The sequence below is a fragment of the Nanorana parkeri genome, unplaced genomic scaffold, assembly GCF_000935625.1.
Source record: "Nanorana parkeri isolate BGI_ZX_2015 unplaced genomic scaffold, ASM93562v1 scaffold28, whole genome shotgun sequence".
Taxonomy (NCBI): Eukaryota; Metazoa; Chordata; class Amphibia; order Anura; family Dicroglossidae; genus Nanorana; species Nanorana parkeri.
The window spans coordinates 1,899,136-1,908,640 of record NW_017306296.1 but is presented as its reverse complement, the minus strand read 5'-3'; the positions used below and the strand labels follow the sequence as shown (position 1 = coordinate 1,908,640).

At 38.5% G+C, this 9,505-nt stretch overlaps 1 protein-coding gene across 1 annotated transcript in view; it reads right to left on the bottom strand.

Moving 5' to 3' along the window:
- PLCB1 (phospholipase C beta 1) overlaps positions 1–9,505 on the bottom strand; it is a 510,797-nt gene that overhangs the window by 315,532 nt on the left and 185,760 nt on the right. The gene's annotated exons all lie outside the window — the stretch shown is intronic.

The following is a 9,505-nucleotide window of genomic DNA, read 5'->3' as shown; positions in this document are numbered from 1 at the left end:
ATACATATATGTATATATACACTGTGACATAAGGAAAGGGGAAGTCATCGAGGGGCAATATATTTCCCCTTGCTTTCTATCCTATGTACAGGACTAGTGGAACCCTGGCCAGGTTTTTGGGTTGACTTTGGATCTGAATAATCTAGCTCGGGTTTTGTGTTTCTCACCTGGATTGTTAATTGCTTTATGAGTGATTATCGAGGTGAGATAAATGGGGAAGGCTGAAGCATGATGTTGCTCTGGCCCGGAACTCAGAGTTTACCAATCAATAAATGTATATAAACTGCCACAAATTAAATGCAAAAAACAGAACACCAATTGTTTCCTTTTTCCTCACCAAGAAAAGGGAATTGCACGTATATACATTTGACTCTATTTGCAGTGCGCTGTACTGAAGGTTTAGATTATGGTAGGTCCTGTTAACATATGACAAGAACTGAACAGGCAACAGGATTTACTTGACTGTATCATCTCTGAGTCTGCATCTCAGGCTAGTTCTAGGAAGTAGATGTTGACTATAGTGCCTGAGCGAAGATGTCTCTACTCTATCCCATTGCAAAGAAAAACAGAATCACTGAATGGGGGAGTACTATGGTACGTTTAAGAGGTAACACATACCTGTAATACCCCTTCATACTTGAGTGTAGGCATCTATGGTCAATTTTAGACGTTTTTGTGTGTTTGTACACATGTGCATTCTCAGGCTTCAGCATTTTTGAAAAGCTAGATACTTCTCCCATAGGTCTTATGTCAATATGGGACACAGCAGTGATGCAGGGGATCAGTGAATCAAACTAGTGCAGCAGGGGACCCGGAGTCCAACATACTGGCTGTGTGTTGGACTTGGCAAACATGGATAAACCAGGAAATTGAATCACCTGCTGCTGCAAGTCACAGTGTAACCTTGAGGAGGAACCTTGCATGGTCCCCGAAAACACTGTCTTTACTTGAGGTTACACAGCAAGCACTATCTAGCTACATTGTTCAGAGCACTGCACAGAGTGCAGTCTAGAACTGTATTACTTAGCCTATTACTGTGCCTACTGAATGGCCTACAGTATTGGTATACTAACAAAAATGTATGCAATAAAACTGCAAGAACAATTAAAGCAATTACAATTTATTATAAAATAGGGATATATAAGGATATACAAGCAGTCCCCGGGTTACAAACAAGATAGGGACTGTAGGTTTGTTCTTAAGTTGAATTTGTATGCGAGTTGGTACAGGCAAATTTTTTAAGTGTAACTCCAGCCACATTTGTATTTTGTCATAGCATAGGGAAAGGTTAACACCCTGTAAAGTTTGTTTTGCTGTGTGTGCCCCTTTTCAGAAAATTTCACCTCACTTTCTGTCCCTGTGACAATTGGATTTTGAAAATTTTGGGTTGTCGTGGAAACAAGGATTTGTGATAAAACTTCAGTGGAGACACCTTTTTCCCATGATCACTCTTACAGAGTGAATTTTCCTTCCATGGCTAGATTTCCTTTCACTTCCTGTTGTCTCAAGGACAGGAAGTGAGATTAATTCTTTCTAATGAGGCTACAGACAGCAGTAAAAACCTCACAGTGACCCAGAAGAAGAGGTGGGCACCCCTTGTCTGCATGTCTAACAAGAGCCAACTTCCTGTAATGTACGTACCATACTACGAACCAGACCAACAAAGGTGGAAACTCCTCATCGGCACGAGTGCGGTAGCATTGGAACTACCCCTGCTGTACAGTAATAGCCTCTGTTTGTAAGTAGGAGTCGGATGCAAGTTGGATGTATGTAACTCGGGGACTGCCTGTATACAATTCATTACAAAAAAGGAATATATAAGGTATTTTAAAGCAATTCAACAATGGAAAGCATCCTAGGCATCCTTTGTTCATCTTGAAATGTAACCAAGCTGAACATATTTTGTAAGCTGCAAAGCTGATGGACTGTTCAAACTTTCCCATTACTGTCAAAAGGGATTTTCGACTAAAGTCACTGCTGTGTATTTATTATATCCTCTTACAATAAAGAAAATTACTGTGTCAAAGAAAGCAAACATCAACAAAGTGTACCAACCTACCATAAGCCTAAATCAGCTGCCATGGCTCCGTTATCCAACGGTACCATGCTTGGCTAACAGACTTTGTGTTATTTTGTTCTGTTATTATTTTGCTGGGAATGTATTTTATTTGGAGGAAACATGGCCATGACATATAAAAATCTAATAACTCCTAAATCTATTTGTAGGTAATTATGTAATGTGTTGTCAAGGTAACATCATTTCATACCACTTTTCAATTTACTATAAATATGTAATGGCTATGCTAGTCAGTAATGTCATAATTCATTTATTTTGCAGTACAACTGTAAGAAAATATGGGAAATTCAGATTTTCTATGTGCCCCGAGACTGCAATAGTCTTACCCCCTACAAACACCCAGCTGCATTGCTTCTCAATTTTAAGTCTTCCATTGACATCTGATTGAATATTGCCATGAGCCATCTGGTCATTCTGGTCAAGATGTCCATTCATATATTTAAATAAAACCTTTAGTTCACTCTTTTGTATAGCCAGTGTATTTGTCTGAAATATTTTTTTATAGTTAGTTGAAAAAGAGCATCTGCTTTAAAGGCAGAGAAAAGAACGGAAAGTAGTTAAAGGGGTATGGCTGTTACTCAGCTATGACCTTACAGTGCACTGCAGTTTAAGATCAGGGAGCGGCAAAAATCAGTCACAAATAATAATATGCAGGTTACAGGGCTATAAAAAAAAAATGGATGTAAGACTTTGATTGGGCTTTACCTCCACACCAAACCCTGGTGGTTTTAGCTACTCCTTTGATCAAAGATACAAAAGCCAAGGCCCTCTTTAACTATTTCTGAGCATTTCCCAAAACCCATGCTAAGACTGTCTTTACACAATACCTATACTGACGCTATTGGCTTCCAGGCTGCAGTAGAAAAAGGTATGCTGCTGCATAGGGCAGTCAAGGTAAGATTACAATCCCTACCTGTATAAAACTCCTGTTCACTGTCACCTAATGACCACTACTGCTATAAAGAAAAGAAAAGTTTATTGTGTGATATTCTGTACTTCTGCAGTGCAGTATTTGCTATAGTTCAAACACTATGGCTCCATACATTTAAATTCTGTAGAAACACACATTTTGGAGATGATCTAATTGTTCCTGTACAGAATGCTTTGTTTGCAAATGCTATTCAGCCTAACCTGACAGGTGCAGAGCCTCCACAATCTGTGCAATGTCATTCATCATTAAGGAAAGAAGAAACAAAGAATAAACATTACAAACAAGAAACCACGTAAAAATTAGAACATAAAGTCTGCAAGTTCCTGCATCACAAGAAAGATTGATTAATCCTGTTGAAATGTTGACGTGCTTAAAATGCATACAGAATAGTGCACATTCAAAATCAACGTTTGTGATTTTGTACAAAACTTAAACTAAATGAGTAGAGTTTGATTACGCTTACTTTATGATGGAATAAATGAGTGGTAGGGTAAGTAGGCTAGCCCAGACGTCCTAGCTCAAGGCATTCCAGGCTATCTATCAGATGTAAACCCATAAACATGTGAGTGTGTCCCTGGAATCTTCCAAGTTGGGAGCTGGTACAGCCCCCCTCTGGGACATTTGTGCAAGAATTCAAACCACTTGACTTTGTTCAAAAAACTGAAAGTCCAAGAGCTTCCAGACCCTCCTGAGATCTCCAGATGTCATCCTATCACAGAAAGAGAGCTCAATGTCCCTGTTGAAAAAATCTTCTTGCCTTAATTTTCTTTCAGTAATTACCCCCAGCTTGTAATCACAATTACTGGGTAGGATGCAAAATGACCAGTCACAACTGAGCTTATGCAAGGAACGGAATATTATGTCCTAAAGTATTGTAATTGCAGAGGTTTTACTGATTCTGATACTTAAACTTGTATCAGGGGGTTAGATGGCATTCAAAGCCTTACATGTGTTGCTTGCAGTCCTCTTTCTAAAGCCACATGGGAGATTAAACATGGCAGCTCAATGTCTCAATAATGTGACATGCAACATTGCTGATAGTTCCATCAACTCATTGGGGCAGCGACATGTATGAACAGACAGGACGTACAGTTATGGGCAGTGCACAGTAGCCTGTAGGCCTGGACTTAGATAACAATACAATCATGATGTATGTAGCCATTCCACAAGAGAAAAGGGTAGGCACATGTGGTGGTGCTGGTCAACTGAATGGCTTATTTTTGATGGGCATCTATTGCAATGTAGATAGTGATTGGAACTACAGAGAGGATACAGAGAAAATTCTACTGCATGATCAAATGGTAGGCTGACCACTGTTCACAATTCATAAGCGCACACTCAATATGCATGCCAATATCTTTCATAGTTTTCATGGAAACTGTTTGAGTCTTGATATCACCAAAGACTAGACAACAATGAAACATATCACATAATTTTAGCCAATATATAGAATATATTTCCTAATGTTAGAGTGACAATACAACTGTGCTGCCATGGGATCCATCAACTGTAGGCCTGTAATTAAATGACTGAAGCCATGTGTGACCGTTCTTCTTCAAATGAATTCCAAAATTTTAATACATTCAACAAACAATACAAAAACTGAGTTACTTTCCAGTGTGAACAAAATATATTTCAAACATGCTGTGACTTTTTAAAACAAAAAAATAGCCTTTCTACAGTTATAATTAAAGCCACATTTAATGGTACATTTCATTCTCTCTTTAATCATACTTTACAATTGCCTGTAGCAGTGCACGTAAGAGGGGAAGAGTAATGTTTGAGGCTCTGCTTCCCACTAGAAAAGAAAATTAGGAACAGATATGTGTACATTTAAAGCTTGTTGTATTTAAAGCATCAGATGCCTCCGTTTCAGAAATAGATTTCTTTCTATTGCTCAGGGGCTGACAGAACGCAATTTAGTCACGGAAAGTTCTTTTTTACTTTATATAACATGTTCCAATGCCACTTCACTGCTACGTCTGCAAAAGTACAACTTAAAAAGTATTTCTGATCTACAGATACACAGCTACCTTAGCGACAATACGATTTCAGCTTCAAAGTATATAAAAGAAAAATGTAATACACAAGGTGACCAAATACAGACTGATGTTTTCTACGCTTGTCAGTAGGAAATTGTCACACAGTGTTATGGACAAAAATTAGACTTAAAAGTGTAAATAATGTAAGTAATGCACCAGCATGCCTAAATAGGCAGCAAAGTGACTTAGTGGTTAGCACTTCTGCCTTGTAGCACTGGGGGTCTCCAGTTCAAAATCCCAGTCAGGTCACTATCTGCAAGGAGTTTGCATGTTCTCCCTGTGCTTGCGTGGGTTTGTTCCAGGTACTCCAGTTTCCTCCCACAATCCAAAGACATGCTGGTAAATTGGTTCCTGTCTAAACCGGCCACAGTATGTGTGTGAAGGTATAGGGACCTTAGATTGTAATCTCTTTGAAGGCAGGCACTGATGTGAATGTGCAGTATATAAAGTGCTGCATAAATGATTGGCCCTATATAATTACCTGCAATAAATAAATCATCATAGTTCTCTCCTATCAAGTAGTCTATCTAATCTTTTATAGACAGCAGTAAGTAATTACTATAGCGATCCAAAAGTTTCAAACACTACATATTACTGATGAAACCAATCAGAATTCTAAAATATTGTTAAACCTATTGCTAGATTTCTTGGCCAAATGCCATAATGATGTGGGTTGAATCTTTACCTCTCTACTAAATCAATGAGAAAGTAAATAAAGCAAAATGGAAATGAAACCTTTAACAAGCTACCACACCCTACAAAACAGCCGTTCAGTCAAGCACACCCAGGTTGTGCCTAAGGAGGAGGGAGACAACTACTAGGTACCAGCTTATCTCAAGTGAAAAAATTCAGCCTGAATGATTGCTTCTTTTCCCAAAAAGGATGGGCCAGGGCATTACTGTACATGGAGAAGTTGTTGAGTCTGTACAGACACATATGTTGCCCATAACTAACTGGATTGAAGATCATGTTATGTATGCAGGATCCTACTGTATATACTAACTGGTTGGTAATGCTTAATGTTCACTGCTGCTATCTGGACTATTTAGTGCACCTATAAACCTTTTATTTAAAATCATATTTATATGTTGGAGTAGGCACAGTGATAACAGTAAGTGGTTTAAACCCATGTGATGTTAAATAATAAACAGTGCAGTCAATGTAAGGGCCTGTGTTCAAATACACACGTGAAGGAACTAAGATCTCAGAATTCATTTTAAACAGAATGCTACAGCTACACATCAACACAAGCATTAAAGCCAAACTCCAGGAAAAAATATATAATTTACATTGGGTGTGTAAGGTATCATTAAAAAGCTGTGTGTTATGTGCGCAGGGCCACTGCAAAGTATAAAAAACTTAACTTGCAGCATACCGGCTCCTGCACATAAAGCCGAGCTTCCGGGCACTGAGGGGAGTGAGAGATGAGACTTGAGTAGTGAAGTGATCCCGTGACATCACATGACCTATCTTTACTATTGCACATTCATGAAATGCCTTGTATTTTATTCAAAGAATAGAATGTATTCTGTGACTGGAGGAGGACAGATGGGGGTTGATTTACTAACCTTATAAATACACCACAAACGTGTATACACCTCTGTAGTGTGTTCCCTCCCAGCATGATCTATGGGTGGAATCTAAACACCTTTGTAGTGTGTACACACCCAGCAGGTGTGTTGTGCAAAGCCCTGCCCTGAATTGCAAGGTGATGTTGTGTAAATTAGCTCTACATTGTGTTGCTTGCGTTGATGAATGCAGGAATGTAAATGCATGAGCTAACCATTTTTGTCTAAACTGTGAAGCAGCATTATATATGCATCATGTGCATGTTTTTTCCATATATGGCATTAGTGGAAACATGCTTATAGAGACTTTTTGGTTGATAAATACGCTTTGCTGTGTAAAAATCACACGCACCTGGTGCGTGCGTGTGTTTAGGTTAGTAAATCACCCCCATGGTATCACATCTCACCCCCTCCTCTTCTCTTTCAATCACAGAATGCCCTGTATTCTTTGAGAAAAATTAAAGACATTTTGTGAATGGGCAATAGTAAGGCGAGGCGTGTGATGTGTCCAAAGCACTTCACTGCTCGAGTTGCATCCCTCCCTTCCTGCAGTGCCCGGAAGAAGACAGCGAACTGCAAGGTTGATGGTAACCTTATACTATGATTAAGCCCAGGAGGTAATGCACGTGAGAGGTGTTGGTGTGGTGTGGTAGATGTTCATAGTGATGTAATCGTTTATCACTGTCATGGAATTACTTTTTGAAACCTGTTTGGATGATTTCTAATAAATCTTGGATTGTATCTACTCTAGCTTTGTGATCTTTTGGAGACTGCAAGGTGCGGTTGTTACACTTTGCAGCGGCCCTCCGCATATAGCTCACAGCTTTTTTAGTAATAATTTACACACCCAGTGCAATGTACAAATTAGTATTTTTTTCCCAGAGTTTGGGCTTTAAGGTTTCTCTGCACTGCACCAAATCTATTGAACTTTTAGATTCTTCCATCTGATTCTCTCCCAGCTTTAATTTTTTTTTCTACCTGAAGCTTTATAAAATTAAGTCTCAGATCTATATTGTGGCTTTCCCAAAGCCTCTATCTGCTGATTCTTTTTGGTCCTATTAAGCTTTAAATCTTATTGAAGTTTGAGAGAAAGAAAAAACACTTTGATTGTATCTGCTTCCAATGCTCATTTGAGAAAAAACAGTTTAGAAAGTTCTAACCATATTCCATAGAAAAGTTATTTAAGTTTCTAAACTATGTGCTGTGTAAGTAAGGTGCTAAATTCTGTGACGCCTTGCACTACATGCTACATTTTTTGCACTTCAATATATTGATGTTCTGTGTGATTAAAGTCTAGTTTTTATTGTTTAATTCCAAGTGTATGAGAGTAAGCAGATGAACATATTCAGAAAGAGTGGAATTAAGGTAAGATCTATTACATCAGAAGTGCCTGTTTATGCAAGGGCATCATGACCCCTGGCCCACGTGGCTTGTAACCAGTACTAGAGGTATTATATTAAGGTCTAATACATAATTGATTAGCTGTATCTAAAGTTGGAAACAGGATGTAACCATGTAAAATATGTGTACGGCGGAACAAATAATAATGTAATGTATAAGTTGAACATGTGAGATGGACTTTGAAATGTTTGTTAAAACAGCACTAATATCATATATTCTTTCATAGTGTGAACACATGTACTGCATATTGTGTAACTATAAATTTTTTCGGGAATGTATTACCTTTTAAAGAAATGACAGAACTTCCCTTTGCAAAGTTTTAATTTGATATCTTCCCAGAAGGCTGATTACATCTTTGTTCAGGTGTCATCCAGGACCAGAACATGTTTCCTGGACTAATATGTTGGCCCAAAGATAACAAAAAAGAAACAAAAATCATGAAAACCCCAATGCCTGTGCAAAAGCCTTTCCATTCTTTTCTGCATGGGCATATCACATACAACTCAACCCCTGTTTTTGCCTTTGTGATCAGTCAGCATAATAATCCATCACACTCATGCAGCTTAGTCCCCTATTGTCTCTTACCCCGTGACCTGCCAGTGTAAAAATCTATCACACATTATTCCCTCTGGTGCCTGAACCAAAAATTGCATTATTCTGACACAGTTCAGTCCCTCTGCTGCTAAGTCTATGAGCTGTCAGTGTAAAAAATCCTCACCCTTGCATAGCTTAGCTTCCCTGTTTCTTCTCAATACAAACAATGGAAATGTTTAATTTTCCTGGGTTAAGTTGCCAGGGTAGCCAAACTTTAATGCTCAAGCTGTGGTGAAACTACAAACTCTATCTCTGAAAATAATTAATGTGGCTGCCAGAGTCTTGCAATGCATACAATACAATAGGACTTGTAGTTCCACAACAGCTGTAGTGCCAAAGTTTGGCTACCCCATGTGCTATAGCTGGAGCTACCACCATTGTTATGGAGCTCAGCAGTAAGTCGGCCCAGGTCATAGAGGGAAGGTGTCATGACTCAGTTTTCCACTTTGCTATTGCAGTTATTAAATAATTATGATGGTAGTAGGCTAATACTAATGCACTCAAAGAAATGAATACAGAAGGGTCTATAATGGTTACACTTGTCTGCATCCCGCTCCGTAGACATTCCCAGTACGTCTCTGCTACAGAAAAGGAATGTCATTTGGTACTAAATCAAGCATCTCTGTCTGCAGTGCCCTCACGGAGAGTATTTCGAATGAAACATCCTGCCAGCGTGTCTGATCCTTAGCCTTAAGCATTTTCTATATCCCTTAGCTGGCAAGTTGTTACAGGGTCATTTAAAGAACTTGCAGCTAATGTAAAAAATATACATACTGCAAAGGTAATGCTAATTTAATTTTTTACATGTAAGCTAATGTAAAAAATATACATACTGTATATTGAACATATTTACACACATATATAAGCATATGCTCATTAATATATATATATA